The sequence below is a fragment of the Bos grunniens genome, chromosome 9 (assembly GCF_055505025.1).
Source record: "Bos grunniens cultivar Pamir isolate PY7600 chromosome 9, Bosgru_T2T1.0, whole genome shotgun sequence".
Lineage (NCBI taxonomy): Eukaryota > Metazoa > Chordata > Mammalia > Artiodactyla > Bovidae > Bos > Bos grunniens.
This window is the reverse complement of record NC_141173.1, coordinates 29,430,577-29,456,857: the sequence shown is the minus strand read 5'-3', so window position 1 is coordinate 29,456,857 and position 26,281 is coordinate 29,430,577. Positions and strand designations below refer to the sequence as shown.

At 39.7% G+C, this 26,281-nt stretch overlaps 1 protein-coding gene across 12 annotated transcripts in view; it reads left to right on the top strand.

The window, feature by feature from the left end:
• PKIB (cAMP-dependent protein kinase inhibitor beta) overlaps positions 1-26,281 on the top strand; it is a 122,293-nt gene that overhangs the window by 70,424 nt on the left and 25,588 nt on the right. For 5 of the 12 annotated variants that reach the window (XM_086317093.1, XM_086317095.1, XM_086317100.1 and 2 more), the window contains one exon: positions 1,360-1,429. The exons of 5 other annotated variants lie outside the window; for them this stretch is intronic. The gene's annotated coding sequence lies outside the window, so the exon portion shown is untranslated. Of the gene's footprint in view, positions 1-589; positions 838-1,359; positions 1,430-26,281 lie in introns of all 12 variants that reach the window. 2 more of the 12 variants (XM_086317096.1, XM_086317094.1) reach the window with 1 other exon arrangement.

The window sequence follows — 26,281 nt, the reverse complement described above, 5'->3', positions numbered from 1 at the left end:
TAAAGGATAAGTAGAGAGTCTCTCAGTCTCTTAATCTTTAGTGTATTTGTGTTTAGCATATCACCCATAAATCTGAATTTTGATGTCTGTGAAGAATCAAAAATTCATATGGATATTATTTTTAAAGTCCGTTGCATGAATATATTTGAATATAGCATAAGCTGCAAAGAAGTGAAGAGTGAAAAAACTCAGTCTTTCTTTCTTTTGATTCTAGTGAAATAGGAAGAGATAGGTGGAAATTCATAAAATAAAAACAAAATTTAATCCTGGAAAAAGCATAAAATTATAGGGATTTATTAAATATACATTTAAAGACATAACAGTATTATGCTTTTTAAAGAATAACAGTGTTAAGCTTTTTACCTGATTTTAAACTGGGTTCCTATTTGAAGTTTCTACTAGATCTTTTCTGAGAGCCATAAACAAATGTTTGAAAAATTAGGACTACAGAAGTATTTTTCTTAATCTTGCTCTTTTGGGGTGCATATTTGCATTATATTACATAAATTTTGAAGCTTGTAAAATTTTTGCTTTGTTACTACTTCCCATATGATCATTTGTTCGTTTATTTTTCTCTTCCTCTTCTCAGTTCCCTTTATCTCATCTGAACAAATAGGACTCATTTGAAGGAAAACAGTTTCAGATACACAGTGAGAGGAACAGAGAAAATCATATAGGAGGCTGAGTAGAGGAATGCAATCGAAAGATGTCTGCTGTGGGTTTTAAAATTCTTCCGCAGTGATAAGTATGCGTTCAAGCAGCTCTGAGTCTGAAAAGCACCTCACAGACCTTGACATTCAACTGATATTTACTGCATCCCTCCTACCATGTGGCAAGGTGAATGAATCACAGTCTGTGCCCTCAAAAGGCTTTAAGAAACTTGTGTGAGGTGGGGGATGGGAAGGCAGGCACTAATCAGAAATTAACAATATAGGTGATAGGTTCAATAGTAGAGATAGACTAGAGTGATTTAGAGCACAGTGGAGGGAGCCTACATGATGACTTTCTCAGCTTGACAGTAATCCCTCATTGCACTGTTGTAGGATAATTGCATTTTGTAGCTGGCAATCCTAGGTACTAACACTTGTTATTCGAAATGAACCCTTTTGACTTTTAATAGAAAATTTTGTTGTAGAATTGGAGATTCTGCTTTTCTCAAGAAAGTCAAACAAGTCATGATGTTTACCAGTTTTATGTCCTGATTGAAATTTGATGATCTAAATGGATTTTCACCTTATCTGGTTTTTCATAGTCTTTTTTTTTTTTTAATCATTTTTCAAAATGATTGAAATTTGATGATCTAAATGGATTTTCACCTTATCTGGTTTTTCATAGTCTTTTTTTTTTTTTTTTTTACAGGAAAAAGGGTTTGTCAGAGTTTCTTCCTACATCTGTCTTAGAAATAGCAGCATATTTTAATCAGATATTTGTAAGTATTTTTTTCTTCTTTACTTAGGAAATTAGATACTGATTTTGTGGAAGAAATGGCTCCTTCAGTAAAACATTTGATAAGATATAGTGATACAATCTGAGTTGGCATGCAAAATTTGAATGGGAGCAAAGTACACACAAAAGTCATCCTTAAGGAAAACAAATCCTCAGTCAGAAAACCTTCAACAAATCTATCAACAACTACTGAATGTTTAGTTATTTTTTTGCAATTTCTCTTTCTTAATGTCATTTTTATTACTTTTCCCCTTTGTGAAAGTATCTGTGTGTTCACATATTTTAGAAAGGCTGTAACATCAATGTGAAAGGAAGAGGGAAAGAGTAGGATATAAACAGAGGAAAAGGAAAGAATTTGAATTCTGTTAAAAATTGTATGGTTTTGGACAACTTTGTCTTTTCCATTAATGATTTTAGTGAATTGTTTTTAAAAAATCAAAGTTAGAGCTCATAATAGCTATGATCCATTTGGTTTCATCATATTTATAAAATACCTTCTGTTGTGCGATACCAAGTCCTTGTCAACGCAGGAATGGGGAATCTGGGAGATCCTTTCTACTTCAGTGTAGCAAGAGATCAAGACAAGCACATCTTTTCACAAACATATTTTATTAGACAAATTGAGATGACTCAAAGGGGGCAGAGAGTTTTGTCCTAAAAAAAATGTGTTTGTAGTAATAGCATTTTATATTGTATTCCCTGAAAGATATTTCGAGTCTAATGTAGTCCTGTTCTAGCATGTTGAAAGGCATACAGTCTAGGGTCCATGGTATAAAGATAGATTAATGAAGCAGAGTCAGATAATTAAGATCTGGAGGTGACTGGGCTCCTCACCAAGTGGGCGAGACCCTGCACAGCATATTTCTGTGCTTCTCATCAGCTAATATTTGTTTCAAAGGTTGTTGACTAGAAGTGATGACTACCTTGGATCATTTTAGGATTTGAGGGCATCCCTTAAACTGTTGTTTATTAGCTACTAGTCCTTACATCTTGGCTAATCTATGATTATTTTTAATGACGTAGACGTTTGTGATGTAGGTAATAAAGCCAGCCAACAGGAACTGAGGCATATTGCTAACTTGCTTCCTCAGATAAGATCTCAGCAGATGATTTAATTAAAAGGTTGTGCTGAACTCTTTAATTCTATAGCAGTATAGGCTGTTCTTTAGCTATGTGGCATTATTTTTCAGTTCTCCTGTATCCATTTATGAATCTCATGGTTTTGGAGAAATTACCTGAACTCTCTATTGCTTCAGTTTGTCAGTAAAATGAGGATAAAAGTGCTTGTATCACAGTTTTTTATGGGAGTAAACGAGATGATGAAATACGATAGAAGTAATAATGATGAATGGACCTCTCGCAGTCAGAACTTCCTGTCTTCACTATATTGTTCAGTAGACTTTGAGGTCTTGCCTGTATGATTATTTCGTTTGTCAGCATATGTAAGCTATTTGTAAAATCACTGAAAGAATTGTTAAAATGCCGATTTGGGGCCATCTTCCTAGATTTTTTTTGCCAAGCATCTTAGATAATTTACATGAAAATGATCTACAGGCTACCCTTTGAAAAACACTATTTTTCCTTTGTAAATGAGCTCCAAATTAGTTGATCACCAAAGGCACATGAGAGCCTTGTAAAAAAACATACCCAGGGTTCCATCTTAAAGATTCTGGTTTGGTAGATCTGGTGCAGGGCATCAGAGCTTGTTTTTCAAAAGTTGCCACACTGATTTTGATATTTGCAAACTGCTGCTTTACAGCCTTACTGTATCTCTAATTTTTTATTCATAAAACTTTTGGCTGTGCTTGCTGTGTGTGGATGAGGGAATATCATTATGGATCTGTGCTTCAGCTAGTCTAGACCAAGTGACAGGAGTGAAAAGGATGAGATTAGATGTCTGCATTTGCAGTCATTACCCACATTTACAGTCTTCTTCCCCTTGGTTTTATAGCTGCATTAGTAAATCCAAGTGCTTACTCCCTATGCTAAAGAATTTCTACATGAGAAAGTACTATAGGAAACCATCTAGTTCAAACCTCTCATCTCACAGAGCAGGAAAATGAGGCCCAGAGCTTTGCCCAAGGCCACGGGCAAGTCTTGGATCAACACTTGGATTTCTACCCCCAGCTCGGCTCCATTTCCATCACATCAGCTGACTGCCACATCAGGAACCTGTGACACCTATGAAACCAGTTCTTCTAGCGTTGACTGTAGGTAGGCTTCCCAGAGTGTAGAAAGCACTCTGTGACTGAGCTTTCCTACTTACCTGTCCAGCTGTCGGAAAGAGAGCTTTTTCTTTTCTGACTCCAGTTCTCCATCCTGAATAAAAAGAAGCAGGAAGGTCACTGGGAGACTGAGGTTCTTGCCAGGAGAGGCAGCCTGTTCCAGCAGTGACACCATCATCTCAATTGCCTTCTTGATTCTTCATCTTAGCAGAGCCAACTGTGCCTTTTTTCAAACTCCAACAAATCTCTAGATGACAGAGCTATCATCATTGTAGTCTGTCTTCTTGCATCATTTTTTTTCCTTGGCATCACTTTAGTTGCTCTTATTTGGACACACTGTTCAGCTCTGAAGAGCCATTTTCTCTGTGTGTGTGTGTGTGTGTGTGTGTTTGGTAGTCGCTCAGTCACGCCCCACTCTTTGTGACCCCATGGACTGTAGCCCTCCAGGTTCCTCTGTCCATGGGATTCTCCAGGCAAGAATACTGGAGTAGGTTGCCATTCCCTTCCCCAGGGGATCTTCCTAACCCAGGGATCAAACCCAGGTCTCCCACACTGCAGGCAGATTCTTTACCATCTGAGCCACCAGGGAAGCCATTACAGTCAACAAATATTAAGTACTACTACTGTGTCCCAAAAATAGTCTTGGATATCAGAGATGTCAAATGAATCCAGCATGGTCCTATTTTCTGAAAAATTCACAGGATCACAAGGAGGGAAGGCAGTATAAAAAATGCTGCAGGAGTGCTCGAGAGCATCACAGGAGCCATGGCTACTACTTTTTAGGGGAGTCCAGGAAGCCTTTTCGTAAGAGGGGACATTGGTCGGCTTTGAGGGCAAAAACTATAACCCTCGGTATAAATGCATAACATTCTGCAAACACGTGAAGAGAATGTTTTGAAGGGTTAATGAAGAGAGTAAATGTAATTGAGATTAATAAGGCAAATGCCAGCATGATGGAGAGAAGGGAACACTGCAACATGTAGCCAAAGGCCTGGGTCTTCTCCTCATGGTATCACGCCTAACCTTTGTGGCTTTGGCCAGTCCAGTGAGACTCCTTAGACTTCATTTGACTGCTTGCTCAATTCATTCATGTAATGAAATTCATGTTATAGGCTGTTTTTCTTGCCTGGAAAATCCCATGGACAGAGCAGCCTGGCAAGCTACAGTCCATGGCATCGCAAGAGTTGGACACAACTTAGTGACTAAACCACCATCACCATGTACTTGGGATGCAGTCAAGTGAAGCCAAAATGCCTCCTGAAGTGTTTCCTGAGCTGAAGCTCAGTATTGAGTAGAGGCTGACCTAGTCAAGAGAAACTTTGGAAGTAGATGCTCCAGCCAGTGGCCTGAATGTGAAGGTGAAGGGAGTGTGTCTGGGAGTCATATGCCCTGGATGGGGAGCAATTCCTTTCACATACCTACCTGAGGTCAGGGGAGGCAAGACCTCAGGCTGGGGAGTAAGCAGAGTATAGATCAGGGAGGGTGTGGCTAGTCATGCTAAGGAACTGGGCAACATTTTCTTGGCTTAAGAGGAGTAGTCAGAGAGCTGAGATAGTGATGTTTGCTTGGCTAGTGTAAAGAATGGACTCAGTTCAGTTCAGTTGCTCAGTCGTGTCCGACTCTGTGACCCCATGGACTGCAGCACGCCAGTCCTCCCTGTCCATCAGCAACTCCTGGAGTTTACTCAAACTCACATCCATTGAGTTGGTGATGCCATCCAACCATCTCATCCTCTGTCGTCCTCTTCTCCTCCTGCCCCCAATGCCTCCCAGCATCAGGGTCTTTTCAAATGAGTCAGATCTTTGTATCATGTGGCCCAAGTATTGGAGTTTCAGCTTCAACATCAGTCCTTCCAATGAACATTCAGGACTGATCTCCTTTAGAATGAACTGGTTGGATCTCCTTGCAGTCCAAGGGACTCTCAAGAGTCTTCTCCAACACCACAGTTCAAAAGCATCAATTCTTCGGCATTCAGCTTTCTTCACAGTCCAACTCTCTCACATCCATACATGACCACTGGAAAAACCATAGCCCTGACTAGACGGACCTTTGTTGGCAAAATAATGTCACTGGAGAAGGGAATGGCAAACCGCTTCAGTATTCCTGCCTTGAGAACCCCATGAACAGTATGAAAATAATGGATTAGAGGGCAACAGAATGGAGGCAGGATAATGAGTGAAGAGAGCCATCAAATCTAGACAGGCTGGCGCCCTTAACTGGGGTAGTGAACGAGGCAGAGCAGAGCCGTTGGCCCATCAGTTCAAGAGCTATTTAGGGGATAGACTTTGTATGGCTTGATGATCATGGAAGGTGAGGGACAAGAGTGTCTGCTGGGTTTCTGACTTGTACAACTGGGTGGGTTATGGTGCTGTTCACTGAAAGAGAAAACTCAGGAGGAGGAAGAAGCTTCAAAAGGAAGATGAATATCTCTAACAGGAGGGGATGAGACCCGCTGATGTGTCCTGGGCTCTTCAACATTAACTGGCCTTCCATGCTGACAGTATCACACACAGTGTCCCACTTAATCTTCTCAACTGTGGGAGGTATTATTATGTGTACTCAAAAGATGTGGGAGCCAAGGCTCAGAGAGCTTAACGCCTCACATAACGTCCCTGTTAACAAGGAACAGAGGCAAAAGTTCAGCCCAGGATGCTCAGCTGGGTGTGTTTCATCCTAAAGCACACATACCCTCTGTTCTGTCACTCTGTTTTCCTTTTAGCTCTGACACATTTAATTCTGTGAAAATAGGTCACTCGTGAAACCCAAATAACTTCAGACTTTCTGGGTTGTTAAATTGAAGGCATAAACTTTACTTTCTGATTTATTATTTCTCACTTGGAAACCTTCAACTGCCTCCAAACTCACCTCTAGAATCCACTCTTCTTTTCCAATCTATTCCATTTTCTGTAACCAAAGTGATCTTTCTTAAAGTTCAACTTTGATTGCCACACTGTTGCTTAAAAGACTTCAGTGGCTGCCCAGCGCTTCTGAAAGAGTAGACCGAATCCTTAACATGCTGCAATGATGTAGCCCCTGTTAAGTGAGCTACTCTGTCTCCTGATATTTCTTACCTTCTTCCCTGCATTTGGGCCACATGGGCCTTATTTCAGTTCCTGAAATGTGCTGTGCCCTTCTCTTCTGCTTGAAATACTCTCTTTCTACTTCTATACCAGATGCTCTTTTCTCCATATCTCAGCTCATATTATTAGTGCATCAGGTCCTGATTCACTCACACAGGTCCTCATAATTTTTCATCTAAGATTTACCACAGTTTGTGTTCATACATACATTTGTGTTGATTATTTTATTCTCATCCATTAGAGTCCATGAAGGTAGTTTTGTAATTCTTGCCACACATATCATTGGCACTCAGTAGGTATTTTTCAAGCGAATTAATAAATTTATAAGTGAATGAACATGATTCTGGATTAGTTAACTTATGTTTGATTTTGTATTGGTATATTACTGTTCAGAATTGAAAAAGAACCTATTTTGGATTCCTGTAAAATAAACTGAGTTTGGGTCACATACAATATTGTTTTTTAATACTTCAGTGATGCAGTATTTCCCCTGATACTGTATTTTATTTGCTTTCCCCTATCTGAAGTCAGTTTTCCTTTGCTCGATAAATGAAGCTAATTCCAACAGCATAGGGGTAATTACCGAATTGACAATTTTTTGGATTAAACCAATTAAACCAAGGCAATTAAAACTTGGAAATGGCAACTATAAAAGAACAATATGTCATCATTCAGTGTTCCAATGAAGGATGGAAATGTGTTATAATTTGTTTTTAAATGTCATATCTTTATTGCACTTGCTAATTAAAGGAGACTTTCCATCTCGGCCTTGCTGAAAATAATTTAGTGTTTTCAGAAGTGATAGCTTATGTTTTTCCCCTCAAGAATGAGTCTCTGCACGTGGCTATCACAGTCTAACAAATAAGGCTTGGATAAGCCCTGGGAAGGAAGTCTTCAATGTGAAAGCCCACAGCCAGAAACTGGTGGTGGGCTGTAGGTACTCAGAAGAAGCTCCCAGGAGTCCAGGCTGAAAAAATGATGGGACTGTGAGAAGGAATCTCTCATTAGATTGTTACATTTTATTCTGCTTATATTCTGAGACCCCCTGAAAATGTCTGCTCAACATTGGCAAGCATGGTTATCTAGCTTTTCCATCTCTTCAGAGCTATCTGAGGGGCTTAAATTATACAAGTGTTAAATAATTTTTTTTTAACTCGAATAGCCTTATTATTCCAAATGGAAGAAGAGGGGAGTTAAAAGTAGGTGGAGAAAAGCTGACATGTTAGTGATTAAAGTTATGGTTGTTACAAGGAGACAGGGGTGCTGGCCTGTAGAGCTGTGATTTATGACACAGGGCAGTGTTTGCCAAGAATGGGGATTCTGGTCCTTTAGAATTCTATAGAATTAGTAGAGAGGTCTACAAAGCCATACCTCTGTGTCTAAACAAACACTGTCGTCCCATAGCATATATACTTGTTATTCAGTTGCTAAGTAGTGTCTGACTCTTTGGGGACCCCATGGACTGCAGCCCTCCAGGCTCTTCTGTCCATGGGATTTCCCAGGCAAGAATACTGGAATGGGTTGCCATTTCCTTCTCCAATCATATATACTACAATTTTCAAATGTATATAGATTATTATTACAAAAATGAGTTAATTTCCTTAAAATATTTATTTCATAGTACCTTTCCAACTGTTAAATAAATAGTACCTTTCCAACTGTTAAATCTCAATCAACAGATACCTAAAACATATAGGTTCTTGAGGAGTCATCTTGCCTCAGTAAGCATGCTTGTAGCTCCCATACTCCAGGATTTACTGTCTTTTTTGTTTGTTTGTTTGTTTTCCCCATACCTAGCATTTCTGAGAACCCTTAGATTCTGTGAGTCTGTCTTGGGTGCTAGTTGTCACTTTTTCTGGTCTGGTGCTCTGGTCTCCCTCTTCACTGTTTCCTGATGTCTCTGGAAGCTTTTGGATGCTGCTGCAACTCTTTCTAGTCTGTGTCATCTTAGGTTGTCCTCAGGGTACTCCTTTTGTTGTCGAAAGCTGAGATATTACTAAGATGGTTGTCTCCAGGCAAGAATACTGGAGTGGGTTGCCATTTCCTTTTCCAGGGGATCTTCCCCACCCAGGTTTCGAACTGTCTCTTGTGTCAGCAGGTGGAATCTTTACCAACTGTGCCAGCTGGGAAGTAAACTTTGCCAAAGACTTGAGGGTAAGAGGAGAGAATCATTATGCAGAAAAAGGACACCTGGAGTTAGATATTCACGAGTCCATTAACTGTGCCCATTCACAGGGGTCCCCTACTGGCTGGCTCTCTCCTTAGATTCCAGCCTACTGCCTTGTTTCAGGTGTCTGCCCAAGTTCTGCAGGCAAGGTTACTTCAGTCTTATTCTGCCTCTCTGGAATCTAGGCTAGAATCTCGCTATGCATAGATCAGTTTATGTTATGATTGTTATTTTTTGGCATTTATACCCCAATGAATACAACTTTTAAGTTACAACAGTAAGTAACTGGAAGGATATGAATCTCTTCATTCCAAAGTGGAACTCTCACTTAAATAAGCCTCCTTCCACTCCAACAATATACTCCTAAGCAAGAGGACTTGCCAATCAAAGCGGTGAATGCTTTTCTTTTCATGAAGCTTTAGAAGAACGCATTTCTAAGAAGAAGAAGAAGAAGAATCACTTCTAAGCAAGGCTGAAGGTCAAGATATGGACGTGTTTCCCTAATAGCCTTTAGTATCAGAAACTTTCCTCTAAGCACATGAAGTCCTGACCCCCATAGACTAGGGTAACAGAAGGGGTGCCTCTCTCTCTCTCATATACCTCAGAGGCTGGGTCTTTTCTGCTTACAAATTACAACCACCATATCCACTAGTGGTCTGATATTAAAAGGTAGTTTTTATTGTTGAAAAACGTTAGAAACCATGATTACTGTGGGATAAGTACTGGCCCAGATGTCCAGTGATGTGATATCTAGACTTGATTCTGAAATTAACAGGATCTCTATCATACCAATAATCTGGTTTCTTCTTCTTTGAATACAAGGTTGCTTTTTGTTTGTTTGTTTAATTTTCATTTATTAATTTGCCAATGACCAGAGTTCTAGCCCCCAAATTCTCAGATATCTCAAAGTTACTTGTAGATTGTCATTGTTTGTGTTTCTTTTGACAGTTTTTAATAGCATTGATTAATTTGACTTTCTATCAATTCCATTACATTGTAAAATAGGAAAAAGAAACTTGACTGGGTGAAGGGCAGATAGGCATTTGAGTCTTGTGCAGAATGTTACATTTCAGTTTTTAAAATTGGCCTATTGAAATATTTCTATATATTTTTAAGTGCAGAAAACACTTATTAATCTTCACACAGCTACTGAACTTCACAGGTCATTAAAAATGTGTTATGAGAAGTTAGGCACTTGCCCCGTTATAGATGGTGATAAAATTAGGAAATGAATCATATGTTTCCATACCACCTTTAATTTTAAAAATGGAAGTTACCACTGGAATAAACTAAAGGGGGAGACTGCCAGAGTGCAGCTAATATTTTAAAAATGCAGTTTTGAGAAGACTTAAAATTCTATTTACAGTTAGAATTACTACAGTGGATATGAAAAATAGAGATGAGAATGACTCAACATATGTTTCTCAGATAAATTTGGAGTCAGGTTATAGAAAGGATTAAAAGGATGAGAACATTCTTAAGCTCAAAACATTTTATGTCATGTATAGAACACAGCACCAAAATGGCCATTCTGCATGGCCTCAGCTGAACAAATGCCTGTGGGGGAAAAAGAGCAAAAACATTCTGCTTTGACTGGGTTAGCTTATCTTAAATGAAAAATACATCAAGGAAACATGGTGTTTCATACTACAGAAAGCCTTCTGACTTAGAATTTACTGGTTTTGAATTTTAATCTTGGCGGTTAAATGCTTTAAAATATGGAGACTATTCAACTTAATAGAAGACAGGTATTTCTGCTTTCTATGCAGGCTTCAGAGAGGTTTTGCTGGGGGAAGTGACATAGACACATAGGTAAAGAACAAACAAGCAAACAAACAAAAAATCCCCAAACCTGTGAACACATGTATTGTTTTCATCATTTTCACATGTGCGTTAAAGGCTTCTGAAAATGCCAGAACACTTCTCTGTACCCTCTGATGTGTGATTATGTATCGTTACTGTCCTGCAGAGCCCAGCATGCAGGGTTTTGAAGTTTTCAGAAACCTCAGTACTCTAAGGTGGAGTAGGTAGCTTGGAATTTGAGTCAACATCTCCAAGACCTGGGGCAGTTGCCTGGTGACACGAGAGTAACGTGAACCAGAGTCCTCATCATTCAAATGAAACAAGAACTGTCATACACATACTGATTTGGTTTTTCTTTAAGCTCACACTTTTCAGTACAAGTGAAGTGTTTTTAGTAAAATTTATCCATCTAGCTCACAAAATTCCAAGTTTTGAGGTTGTTGCAACAAATACACCTTGTCCACAGGTATTTAATTATTTTTTAATTGGAGGAAAATAGCTCTACAATGTTGTATTGGTTTCTGCTGCACAGCAACGCAAATCAGCCATAATGAGACATGTTATCAGCTCCCTCTTGAGCCTCCCTCCGCTCCCGCATCCCACCCCGTAGGTCATCACAGAGCGCCAGACTGGACTCCTCCCTGAGTTATAACAGCAGCTTCTCACCAACTATCTATTTTACACATGATAGCATATATACTGGAGAAGGAAATGGCAACCCACTCCAGTGCTCTTGCCTGGAGAATCCTGTGGACAGAGGAGCCTGGTGGGCTGCCGTCTATGGGGTCGCAGGGTCACACAAAGTCGGCCCACTTAGCAGCAGCAGCAACAGTGTATTTATGTCAGTGCTGCTGTCTCCATTCTCCCGCTCTCTCCCTCCCGCACTGTGCCCACAAGCCCACTCTGCATCTGAGTCTCCATTCCTTCCCTGCGTCTAGGTTAATCAGTGCCATCTCTCTAGTTTCCATACACGCACGTCAATATACGGTAATTTGTTTTTCTCTTTCTGACTTGCTTCACTCTGTATAAGAGGTTCTAGGTTCTTAAAAGTTGAAACAAACTGGCTTTTAAAAACTTATGAATGAATTAGAATATGCTTTAACCACTGCTTTCCCCTTTCGTTCCTGGCTATTTATAATAAATGAATGGGGCATTTAGGTAGCCTTAAGCATGTAAGGTAAGAAGAGTGAAACAGGTAACAACTGAAAGCTACTCAATTACTAGAAATCAAACTGTAGGAATCTAGTTTCTCCTGCCTACACTGCAAATGAAAAATAAGGGGATACTTTAGCCATTGAAGAAACATTGCATGGCATCGATTAGAGGAACTAAGCTTCAAAGAGGTTAAAGAATCTGGCCACTGTCATGCAAACTGTGGTATCAAGAACACAGGTTTGACTCCAATACCTCCACCAACCTCAAAAACAGGCGGAAGGTAAAATGCTGATAATTCAGAAAAATCTTTCCACATCATTCCCAAATGCCACTCCTTATCCATTAGCTCATTTGTGGAAGTGCCACCATTAACAATTTGCTTCTTTGGTCTGAGACTTTGTCTGGCATTATCCTTGTAGGGAACCACACACAGATCATATTCCTGTGAATCAATTAAGTAAATATTTTCCAAACGCTAGTTTGAGTAGGATGAAAGCGAAGAGGGCATGGGAAGGTCTATGGCAGAAGCAGGGCCTGGGGAGGAGAACAAGAGGAAATTGATGAGGGAAGATGGTGAAGGGTGCAAAGCATTTGGTCTGGGAGAATCTGCAGTTGACCAGAGGCTGGACTTACTGTTGTAATGAAATCGTTCTCCAGAATATGTTCATTCCGTGTCTCCCTTACTCTCTGCCTTTAAGTATTCATTCTTGGGGCTTCGGGCTTCCCTGATAGCTCAGTTGGTAAAGAATCCATCTGCAATACAGGAGACCCCGGTTTGATTCCCCGGTCTAGAAGATCCATTGAGGAAGGGATAGGCTACCCACTCTAGCATTCCTGGGCTTCCCTTGTGGCTCAGCTGTTAAAGAATCTGCCTGCAGGGTGGGAGACCTGGGTTCTATCCCTGGGTTGGGATAGGGAGAAGGGAAAGGCTCTATCCTTGGAGAAGGGAAAGGCTACCCACTCCAGTATTCTGGCCTGGAGAATTCCATGGACTATATAGTCCATGAGTTCACAAAGAGTCAGACCTGACTGAGTGACTTTCACTTTTACTTTCTTTCTTGGGGCTTCCCAGGTGGCTCAGTGGTAAAGAATCTGCCTGCCAGTGCAAGAGATCCAGGAGATGTGAGTTCTATTGCTGGGTCAGGAAGATCCCCTGGAGAAGGAAATGACAACCCAATCCAGTAATTTTGCCTGGAAAATCTCATGATCAGAGGAACCTGGCAGGCTACAGTTCATGGGGTCACACAGAGTCAGACGTGACTGAGCACACACTCATTCTTTCTCAGTATTTGCCTGTTATAAACAGCTGTTTTGTGTTGATCACATTTCAGAAGATTACTTCTGATATTTTTTATTCAAGAGATGCACGTCTGTAAGTGATGCTCTCCCAAATTACAGAGTTGAATCAAATGAGATCTTCAAACTTGCCTTTCTCTTAGTCCATTTCATTGTTTCTATAATCTCTTTGAGTGACTTAGAGATATCTTAGTCAATACATCTCGGATCTTCTGGCCTCTCAAAATGACTCTCCAGGGTCGACAAGCTTTAGTGAGTAATTGTCCCAGCTATTTTTATTGTACCTGTATATCTATCCATGCTTCCTTTCCCTACTAATGAGGCTCTTTGAGAATTTTCTGTAATGACAGTTCTCTTCAGTTTATTGCAAACTGAAATATATGAAAAAGTCAGCTCTTTAGTACTTTCTTCAGTTATTTTAATTACAGTGGAATTGGGGTAATTTTTCTATACTAAAATTAATCATTATCTTTAATCAAATCTCAAAGGATAACAGTAAAAGTCTGATGTGAAATGGATCAGAGTGACAGGATGACTTGAAAGGTCTTGCTTGGCTCAGGAACACTGCCAGCATAGGGTTTAAAGCAGCAATGCTTAAAATGCCAATACAGTGATTTTTTTTTTTTTTTAACCAAATTCTATAACATGAGCATCCTATCTGCACAGATAGGATCTGCATATGATGGGGACTGCATGGTCAGATCCATGAGAAGTTCACCCAAAAAGCACTCATTGAAGACTTACTATCCACCGACCATGCTGCTGCTGCTGCTGCTAAGTCGCTTCAGTCGTGCCTGACTCTGTGCGACCCCATAGATGGCAGCCCACCAGGCTCCCCCGCCCCTGGGATTCTCCAGGCAAGAACACTGGAGTGGGTTGCCATTTCCTTCTCCAACGCATGAAAGTGAAAAGTGAAAGTGAAGTCGCTCAGTCGTGTCCGACTCTTAGCTACCCCATGGACTGCAGCCCACCAGGTTCCTCCATCCATGGGATTTTCCAGGCAAGAGTACTGGAGTGGGGTGCCATTGCCTTCTCCATCCACTGTCCATACTTAGACCCTATTGTTCCTGCCTACCAGGAGGTATGATCTTCCGAAGGTAAAACAATTCACCAACATAGAACATTTACTGAAAACCATATTAAACTGATTTAGTGGTTAACTTTAGGGTTGGTTATCAGAGTAAAAGATAAAAGAGCCAGTCCAGAGGATGACCTGTATAACCAGGGCCATCACCTGATAGAGCAGGTCTGGACAAAGTTAGTTTTATAATTTAATTTTAAATTTACTACAAGATGATTTTACAGGGTCTGCAATTGGATACGTACATCTCCAAGGCTATGTATATGTGTTGGTATACTCTGCTAAAACCACCAGTAAACAGTCTGTTCTTTTGGGTGACACATACTGTTAGACTTTGAAGCAACATCATTTATGGATTTTTTTTTTTCCTGTGTATTATTAAAGAAAGATGGAGGAGACTCTGACCTAACTGTTACTCCAGTTCAGTTGTTCTCAGGCTTGAATAATAGTAAGAATCTCCTAGGATATTTGCAATACATATGGTGTCAAACACCCAGGATCTGAGGCTCTCAGGAGGCCACTGGGGGGTCTGTATTGGTAACAAACTTCCCATGTGAGTTTTCTGAGCAATTGGGAAACACTGCTCTAGTTCATCTGGCATAAGATTAATTCTAGGTATAGACTCTTTACCCACGGTCTTTCCTCTATATTTCTCCTGCTTTCCCTCATTAGGATTTTTTAAAAAAAATATTAAGAAGAGCTAATTTGTTTTAAATTCACTGTGTTAGTCTCCAGGCTGGGGTAGGTGAGATACAGTTTTCCCAGAGACCTGGTTTCTTTTTTTTTGGTCTTCTTTTCCCACAATTTAATCAAGTGTTAAGGTGAAAAATCTAGTTCTTCTCTGTGGAGTGGCTCATAACAAAGAAGAGGAATTAATTTACACTGCCTGGTGTCAGGATGTAATATGATTATGTTGGCAAGGCTATAAAAAGCAGTAGCTAAAGCTCATGAAAAAAAAATTCCAAAGAGGTCACTGTTAGAGCAGATGGATAAGGCAAGTGCCTGATCATTTAGTAATTACTGAATAAAAGGATATTCGGGCCAATGTGTGTATAGCTAGGACAGCTTGGAGAAGGTCACCAAATCATAATTATAGCTTTCAAAGGGAGAGTTCAGAATTCTGTAGTAAAACGCATTTTTATCTGTCTTGCTGTATAAAAATGACTAAAAGATCTGGTGAATATAGTGCAGTCAACTGTCAGTTACTCCTAGGGAATCTAGAAGTAGGTTTCCTTTGCTGTATCCTTTGGGATCTTCTCTACTTAGTAATCAGAAAATGTCTTTGCATAGTACAAACTTATTTTCATATTTTAACGAAAACAAAGACAAAGTACAGCAAAAAAATTAATAAAGTCTAATATCAAACCAAAACATCTTGGAATATTTAAAGAAACATTTATACTGACCTCTGTTTTCAGTGAATTCTGCTAATTGTTGTGACGCAACTAAAAATAACAGTAATTAAAGATAAAATCATACCATGTGCCATAGGAATTTGCTTCCATTTTATTCTATAAAAAGATTTAAGGGCATTTGAATGTGTGTGTTCACAAATTATATAATTATACTGAATAGGTATATTATATAATAGTTAATAAGAAGTATGAAGAACAATTTTTACTCAAACTTATCCATATTATTTCAATCATATGATCTTCATTAAGATTCAAAATTGAATTAAAGTTTTTATATCAGATGAATTGCTTGAATACTGTTTTGAGTTTGGTTTAACATTCTGGAAAATATGTTGTTCTGGGAGAGAAAATACGTGTATGATAAGTGGCATAGTAGGTGAGTTTTATGTGACTTCTAGATTCCTAGCTTCACTACTCTAATTACTTTTATTCTATTGACATGTATTCTCAATGTCCATGGAATTTCCCAGGCAAGAATACTAGAGTGGGTTGCCATTTCCTTCTCCAGGGCATCTTGCCAACCCCGGGATCGAACCCACATCTTCTGCGTCTCCTGCATTGGCAGGCGAATTCTTGACCACTTGCGCCACCTGGGAAGCCCTACTACTCTACTGTAATCTCTTCTCACAGAAGTTCAGTTACCTCATTGAGATAATCCCCACCCTCTGTATCTCTGACATTTGTTATGAGGATTAAATAAAATAATGTATATGAGGCAGTTTTCTACCTTGCTAAGTAAAGACTCTATTAAAAGTAGCTCTTTTAAATGCATATGGATGATAATTTTGTTAATTATCAACTAGGATTTTTTTTACTTCTTTATACTACTTTTAATGCCTTCTATAGACACTGTTCCCTGAGGAGTGGTATTATCTAGATTAAAAGTTCACTAACTTTTTTATTAGCTTTTAAAAATGAAAACAAATTGTTATTTGCAAATAATTTGACTTTTGGGGAGAAAAATCTTTTTTGAGTTGTGTGAGACCAGAGAACTGAGAACACACCTTAGAATGGGAGAGGGCATTTGATGACATAAGAGTTCCTGTTTCTGGGAGGGAATTGAATCATTGACTGTCTGGCAGAAGAGTTCAAGATGTGAGGAGGTTCTCAGCATTGTCTCATTCCTCGGGGTGGTGCCCAGGACGCCCTGAGTTGAGCCAGAGGAAGATTAAGCAGTAGAAATTTGAATGGGGTTAGGAAATCCAAGTGTAGAAAGAACTAGGTCTTGATTCCCAGGGAAACTGAGCATCTTAAAGAGGTTTCTTACCTTCTATAACCTTAGAGAGACAGAAAAGCGATGGTAAGCTTCAGCAGATGGGGCTGAGGGCTGCTTCATGGAGTTCCGTGGCCCCCAGAGAGGTGTAGTAGTGACTGAAATAACCTCAAGAAGGACACAATGTGGTTTAAATAGGCATGGACCCTAAATATCCTGAGGTTGGAACCACGGGAAGGCAGCTCTACTTGAGGTTATGGTTGGGAACCTTCCGTGTACCTAATAACTTTCAGGAATTTAATGGCAGTGGCAGTGCCTTACACTGTGTATAGGACAAATGTTCATCCCCTTTTTGTGAGCATTTGTATGTCCTTAGTAAGCATCTCAAACAAATCTCCTTGGAGGATGTCACTGATATTATGTTATACCTGGAGAAAGGTGAATAGCTAAGATCTTGCCTGTAGAGACTGGGTGCAAAGCAAGGATGCTGAAGTATTGCATGGGTATATATGGTGGATTGTGTTCCTTCAGTGGTAAAGGCAAACCATAGCTGAGAGGCTATTGAACTAGACATTGTACAGAACATATTCTCTTAGCCAAATTTATAGGAGCAAAATATTTACCAGCTGCTGACTGGATGAAGTCAGCAATTTAAATAATCAAGCTGTTAGGTATAGAGGCCTTATTGGGATGGGACCATGGTTTTACTGGTGTAACAATCCACTTTGGGGGGTACCATTCTTCTGTTCCACACTTAAGAACAGGCCAAACAGGACCGTTAAATGGAGAAGCAGTGGGGATAACAACCCTTCACTCAGTTCCTCTTATACAACAAATTTTAATCCCTGTAGACCTTGTTTTAAATTACCTTGAGTCCTATTAACTATTTTAACTGGGGAAGGTGTGGGGGAAGTCATGGGTTCTTATTTTGTCAAGCCAATTTATAAGTGTCAAAGCCTTAATTTGATTTTCATTTATTTTTCATTGGGTCAGTGTCCATATCCATGCCCGTGAGATATTTTAGAGCAATGAGTGCTATAACCATGGGGAATTTAAGCAAGACAAAAAATTCTGAAGTTTAAGGTGAGGCATACCTATTTGTCCTCTCTTTTACGTTCAGTGACTCTCCTAAGTAAATGCCCCATTATGGGAGATAAGATGTTTAAATTAATGGGATTCTCAGGTATAATTGTAATTTTAGCCCTAGTATTGGTTAAAGCTATAAAGGTTTGCCACTTGGTGAATTTCAGCAGATATTAGAATTAATTTAAGCCCATTTGGAAAGGCACAGGAGCCTTTGAATGATGAATGAACTCTCATCATTTGCTATGTAAATTCAATCAGTAAATTTTGAATTTTCAGCTGGGTCAAATTGTGGACTTTTGTTTTAGGTTGTTTTTGTATCCAGGTTTCTTTCTTTCCTTATTTTGTTTATCTTTATATTGTTTTTGCTCACTGGATATACTTGGGGGTGAGGGATGATCCTCTCTACCTTGATTACATTTGTAAGTTACTTCCTCCAGAGACCTTCAAATTAGTAATACCAGAGTTTAAATGGTTGATTTATATGGTTTTAAGACCCTGGGCTTAGATTGGGTTTGAATTAACCTCTTTCTGATACCACAAGGGTTCCCCTATAATTGAAAGAGTCAGGAGCTTTGTTGCAACAGACATAGGCAACAGAGTGGTACAGGAAAAGAGTGCTGGGCCTACAACCCAAGCATGATGAATCCAAACCATCCTCTGCTATGGTCCCTTTCCTAGCACGTGGGCTTCCTGTCTTGTTTTTCTTTTCTCTTTTCCTCTGTACCAATTTCCTGGAAATATTTTTATTTTCGAGCTATGTAAAGTTGCAGTTTTCAGTTTGTGTCTGCACATTCACTGGTGGTACAGACCTTCTGGGTGGTTATGGGGAAACACTCAGGAGCCGAATGGCCTTCATCATCAGTGGGCGCCTCTTCCTCCAGGGAATGTCAGTATCCCTCGGGTAAGGGTCCACATCAAGTAGAGTCATTTTATCCATGACCTGGATGGAGGCCATAAGGCCCCTGACTGCAAGCTCTGCTCTCTGGTGTTCTGGAAAGCAGCAGTACTAAGCAAAGCCTAGGTGCATTGGCTATGGGTTTTACTTCAGGAGAGCAGTTAAGTGGGGCTTCCCTGGTAGCTCAGCTGGTAAAGAATCTGCCTGCAGTGCAAATCCCGAGTTCGAATCCTGGATCAGGAAGATCCCTTAGAGAAGGGATAGGCTACCCACTCCAGTATTCTTGGGCTTCCCTGGTGGCTCAGACTGCAAAGAATCCACCTGCAGTGCGGGACATTTGGGTTCGACCTCTGGGTTGGGAGGATCCCCTGGAGGAGGACATGGCAACCCACTCCAGTATTCTTGCCTGGAGAATCCCCATGGAGAGAGGAGCCTGGTGGGTTGCAGCCTATGGAGTTGCAAAGAGTCAGACACCACTGAGCGACTAAGCACAGCAGTTGAGTACCAAGGGCTCCTTCCTCCCTCCCACCCTTTTTTTATTTCACCAGCCCCTGGGCCACAAGCCACCACGTATACCTCGATAACCCTGGGGGTCAGGAGAGCACAAGCAACTGCAGCAAGGGACGTGACAGCACAGGAAACCAGCAAGGTCACTACCCTTTGACGAACAGCATCACTGGGATACCATGCTTAATTCTGTGTCGGGTGGCGGGCTCCTTTCTTTTCACAAGCCTCACAAAAGGTTGTCTCTGGGCCTGTCTCACAGGTGCACAGTTATAGCTTCTCCAGGCAGCCAGTGACAGTCACCAGGCTAGACTCAATGACCTAGCCTGACCTTGGTAAACAAGACGGAAGAACCAACGGATTATGGTCCTGTGTTTCACGCCTTTACAGCTGGGAGCCTCAGAGACCACCTGCCAAAGACGGACTAAACCTGCCAGCACCATTGTGCCCAGTTCACTGCAGTTCAGTCGCTCATTCGTGTCTGTGCTGGGTATAGCAGCTAACAGTTCTTATCTAGGAGACAGAGCATGTAGGGGCCAAAAGAGAGCAGCGACTGACAAACACAGCCAAGTGCCAACACAGGACATAGTTCAAACCTGCCAGAAACCGCTGGTTCCATCTCAGGCCATCTGCATCGCATCATGGAAACAGATAAGTTGACTGAGAACAGATAATTAAAACTGACTAGGTGTCCTCAGTTGGGTATGTTGTGTGGTTCATGACAGCAGAGGGTTTTTTTTTTTTAATTAAATTTATTTCTTTTTAATTGAAGGATAATTGCCTTACAATATTGTGTTGTTTTCTGCCAAACATCACATGAATCAGCCATAGATATACCTATGTCCCCTCCCTCTTAAACCTCCTTCCCATCTCCCTCCCCATCCCACCCCTAGGTTGTTACATAGCCTTGGTTTGAGTTCTCTGAGTCATACAGCAAATTCCCATTGGCTATCTATTTTACATATGGTAATATATATGTTCCTGTGTTACTTTCTCCATACGTCCCACCCTCTCCTTCCTCCCTTATCCCCTGTGTCCATAGGTCTGTTCTCTGTGTTGACAGCAGGGATTTTATTGCCTCTTATTCACGTCTCTGATTAGGGAAAGATTAGTGTCTTGAGGATATGGGGATGGCTAAACACACAACACTTAACAGCACATGATTAGTCACATGTATTCACAGCCCAGGGAGAAGGGCACTTACTAAGTAGCAGTACTTAGTAGCAGAGTGAAAAACCAAGGAGTGTGGGAGGCGGACTTTATAGTAACAAGAGGGCATGGTGCCTTCTGGTTCTCACAAGAGGCTGTGATTGACTTGTTTGAATAATTCTGTAGGCTGATAGGAAACCACAAACCACCACTCAGGGATAAGCAGGAACTGTGCGTGGTGCCTCTGATCGGGTTATTTAGCTAGGGTACATTATCCACAGGAGCAGAGTGTGGAGGGAAACTTATGATTCAGCCATTTGAAGCCCTTCTAGTTTTTGTAGATAACAGGTCAGCTTGTAATACTGAGGCTTAATTTTAGGCCTGACATCTCCTGGAAAAATGAATCTTGTGGATGATTGTGAATTGGTTGGAAATGTACACCAGAGAGAAGAAACTTTAATGTGGAAGTAATGATTTTACTTTGAATCACAAGACTATTTTCTTCTATGAAGGAAGAATAGGGATCTGCAAGTTAAAATAAGTTCTGTTAAAGAAGAATGCCATTGTATTATTGTACATTTTTTTTATGACTGAGTGAAATGAATATCTTGCTATTATTGGAATCAAAAATTATTGAAACTTAGAACTCCCTTTACTGACACTTTCGAAGGCTTAATGTCCTTTAAGAAAATCTTAGGATGCAGCACCCTAAAATGTAGGATAAAATATTTTTGAAAGTCTTAAAAGTCTCACTTAAAAGTGAATGTTTGTATTGGCAAGTAAGAGAATACTTTCATGAACCCAGAAGAATGAGAAATCACAGGTCTAGAGGCAGGTTAATCCTGTACCCAGAGGCTTCCCTGGGTTTCCTAGTGATTCACAGCTTCTATTCTAAAGAACTGTGATCTGGGGAAAAGGAAAGAAACTTTGGACCCACTCAAGTTGAGAAATCAGATTGAGATAAAGGTTTAATCTGCTCAAAGGGTAATATCAAAACCCTTAACCTTCAAAGGAAGGCAGGAAGAATACCTGCCAGTCTTGGCCTCGCCTCGGGTGGCAAAGGGAAAAAAGGATATCTCCATCATTTACAACCAAAAGTGGAACCTCACTCAGGTTTGCAGCTCTGTAGTCTTTTCATCATGCATTGGAGAAAGAAATGGCAACCCACTCCAGTGTTCTTGCCTGGAGAATCCCAGGGACGGGGGAGCCTCATGGGCTGCCATCTATGGGTCGCACAGAGTTGGACATGACTGAAGCGACTTAGCAGCAGCAGCAGTCTGTATAATGTGAAAAATTCCATGCTGAGAATTTAAAGCAAACCAATTTGGTAGTGCCCCAGATACCCAGTGGCGGCAAATTCAGAGCCTATGTAGAAAAAAATACTTTAACTCAGGTCTTGTGATCTGAGTAATTTCAAGGAAAATGCTTTAAAAAAAAAAAAAAAGACATGAGATCACAATCCCAAATCGTAAAACATGCAAGGAAAGGAAATTCACCATGAGAAAGAGTCTACGTAAACAATAAGCAACAATCAGACTATAAAGAATTCTGATATTGGAATTATTTTTATAGCATCAAAAAAATGTTTAGTATATTTGAAGAGAAGTGAGTATATTTAAATTATTTGTGACTAAGGAATAAGACACTATAATACAACAAAGCAGAGTTGAAAAACACATTGTATAAAATGAAAAATATAATAATTAGAAATTAAAACTTGATATATAGCTTATACAATAGATTAGGCACAGATGAAGACCTAATATATGTATGTATTAGACGTAAATATATGTCTATTTATTATAATGGTGGTGGTTTAGTTGCTAAAGTCACGTCTGACTTACAGCCCTATTAACTGTAGCCTGCCAGGCTCCTCTGTCCATGGGATTCTCCAGGCAAGAATATTGGAGTGGGTTGCCATTTCCTTCTCCAAGGGATCTTCCCAACCCAGGAATTGAACCTGGGTCTCCTCCATTGCAGGCAAATTCTCTACTGACTGATCTATGAGGGAAGCCCTTTAAGTTATTTGTGACTATTTATTATAATAGACTCATGTTATTATGGAGACTGAAAAATCCCACCCCCTGTAGTCAGCAGGCTGGAGACCCAGGAGCTGATAGTGTTGTTCTGCTCTGAGGATAAGGCCTGAGAAGCAGGAGAGCTGATAGTTTAAGTTCCAGTCAAGTCTGAATCTGAAGGTAGGGGGACATGGATTTATACCTTAACAGAATACAGACACAAAGAGCATGTTCTCTCTTACTCAGCCTTTTGTTCCAGTAAGCCTTCAATAGATTAGATTACATTGGGGCAGGCAATCTGCTTTGTTCATTCTGTTGATTCAAATGTTAATCTCATCCAGAAATACCTCATAGGCACACCCAGAATAATGATTAAGCAAATATCTCAGTACCCTGTAGACTATTTCAAATTGACCATCAGAAAAATTCTTAACAGCAAAAATGTAATAAAGTAGGCTAGTATTGTGAAGTGCTTGTAGAAGGCAGCTTCAACCTAGAGTGGCATACCTTGCAAGAATGAAAATAAATTAGATTTTTTTCAGACATGCTAAAACCAGTAACTATCCCCATGCAGAAATTCCTAAAGGCGGGATTATATCCAGGAAAAAGGGGAGACTTTATGTCATAATTCAGTTGGACACAACTGAAGTGACTTAGCACACATGTGTGTCATAATTGCAGTGTGCAAAAAAGAACATTGTGGAAATATAATAGTACTAATTGATGCTTTTGAACTGTGGTGTTGGAGAAGACTCTTGAGAGTCCCTTGGACTGCAAGGAGATCAAACCAGTCCGTCCTAAAGGAAATTAGTCTTGAATATTCATGGGAAGGACTGATGCTGAAGCTGAAGCTCCAATACTCTGGCCACCTGATGCGAAGAACTGACTCACTGGAAAGGACCCTGATGCTGGGAAATTCTGAGGGCAGGAGGAGAAGGGGACGGCAGAGGATGAGATGGTTGAATGGCATCACCAACTCAATGGACATGAGTTTGAGTAAGCTCCAGGAGTTGGTGATAGACAGGGAGGCCTGGCGTGCTGCAGTCCATGGGGTTGCAAAGAGTCGGACATGACTGGAGGGACTGAACTGAACTGAACTGAACTGATAGATATATAAAGTGAAGTGAAGTGAAAGTGTTAGTCACTCTGTTGTGTCCAACTCTTTGAAACCCCATGGACTGTAGCCCACCAGGCTCCTCTGTCCATGGAATTCTTCAGGCAAGAATACTGGAGTGGGTTGCCATGTTCTTCTTCAGGGGATCTTCTCAACCTGGGGACAAAACCTGGGTCTCCAGCATTGCAGGCAGATTCTTACAGTCTCAGCCACCAATATAGAGGAAATGTAATTCTTAAGAGATATGTACTAAAATATTTAGATATATAAGTGTTGGGTTATTAGAAAGCAACGAAAATTCTGTGTGTGTATGTGTATATGCTTAGAGAAAGAGATTAAATATAGCAAACTGTTAATAATTATTGAAATCAAGTGAAGATTATACCCTGTTCCTTCAACAACATTTGCAGGAAGACACTATAACTTCAAGCCATTTATTTACTAATCCTAGAATGTTACTGTATTTGTATATAGTCATATATTATTTTAAAAATCATTTTTTCCATGATTGACAGAAACCTAGATATTGATGGTATCTTTCTGTGAATCCTCCAAGATCATCAGCAATAGTTTAAGTCCTTACAGTAGTTAACAGAGACCGCATTAGTAGTTATATCCTTTGTCACAAATCAAGGGACCATATGTATATGTCTATTTCTGGAATCTATTTTAGTATATTTTTCTATTTGTCTGTCCTTGAAGAATATTACATTATTTTAATAACTCATACTCTATAATGAATTTTCATGTCTGAAAGAGTTTTCAAACCTTGTAATGAATCTTCAGGACCGATAGTGCTGTCTTTTTTTCTTTTAAGATATGAAGCTATTCTTGGTTTGTTGGATTTGCAACACTTTTTTTAAACTTATTCTTCCTATTGTGGGTTTTCTTACAAATGTTTCTTTTTAATAACCTTCTAATCTCCTTCACATCAGTCTCAATTTTCAGACATTGCACCTTGCACACATCTTTATTATGTGACTTGAAAGCTTTCATGGTTCCCTAGGGCTCACAGGAATAAATGCAGTCTCCTTTATAATGAAATTCATCACAACTTGGGTTCTAGTTTTGACCATGGTCCAACTAGTTTTCCCAAATCTTTGTGGCATAATACTCTATTATAGCCAGTGTTTCCTTTTCCTTTATTTGTAACTTGCCTTCTACACTCCCACCTTCATGATTTAGCTAAAGTTATTTCTTTGGCTTGGTAAAACCTTTTTATTTTCTTTCTATCTTCCTAAATATTAAGGCCCAGTATGTGTTCTATGGCTTCTGTGAAGTCTTTCTTAATTGCCCCACAAATTCAATAACATTTCTAAATTTGTTATAGTATTTTCCATTTATACCACTTATTTAAATATATCACACATTGACTTCTATTTTTACATTTCTTTTAATATTGTTGTTGTTTAGGCTCTAAGTTGTGTCCTGACTCTGTTGTGAACTCATGGATTGAAGCCTGCCAGGTTCCTCTGTCCATGGAATTTTCCAGGCAAGAATACTGGAGTGGGTTGCCATTTCCTTCTCCAGGGGATCTTCCTGACCCAGGAATCGATCCCCTGTCTCCTGCATTGGCATGTGGGTTCTTTACCACTGAGCCACCAGGGAAGCCCATTCTTTTAATATGCATGATTTTTGTTTGTACATTAGGTCACAGACTCTTTCTTCTAGAGTGAGAACCTTGTATTATGCTGCTTTTGTGTATCCCCACTGTGATTATCACAGTCTTTAGTCTTACTTGGCACTATTTATCCAGAATTCTGCACTGAGTTTAGGAGATATTAGATGCATATTAACAGTTTGTTGAATGAAGACTGAGGCTTTGTTCAACAAATATTTGGTGAGATGTAATAGAAGGAGCAAGGGATGAGGTATCAGACAAAATGAGTTCTGGTCTTGCTTCTGTCACTTGCTAGCTGGTTGCTTGCAAGTGGTTTGGCTAAACCATTTTACTTCCGTGATGCTCAGGTTCCTCTCCTTTACAATGAAGACAGTGATGACTTCCCCACAGCACAGAACTGCATGAGCTTATTCTCATTAAAAGGCTTTGAAAGCGTGTGTACTCCACATATGCTTATGGCATTTTTCATATTATGAAAATCTTCATTACAGAAAATTTGGAAAACACAAAGTTCAAAGAAAAAATATAAAACATTTATAATAATACTACTAGGAAAGAACCTACTGCTAAAATTTTGGCGTATTTCCCTTGCCATGTTTTTCTGTGCATATGTTTTCAAATTAATTTGTATGTATATATATATATATACACATTTATGTATAGGTTTGGACGTTTTTGTTATGTCAGTTGAATATATTTTAGTACAGTTTTTTCATGAGGACTTTTTTTCTGTTGAGCTTATATAACAAAAATAACAAAATTTTTTATTTTTAAAAAGTTCTTTGTAAAACCTAAATGCATTCATATAAATAATTTTCCTTCTATTAATTGTAGGTTGATATGAATATACATAATTTGATGAAAAAATATTTCAGTGGTATGATTTTTCTCTCTGAAGTACTTGCTATTTTATGGGGAATTTCTTTTGCCTATATGACCCAGAAAAATTCTCAAAACAATTTTAAAGTTTTTCTCACTGTGATCTTGACTGAATATTGGGCTTGATGAAACTA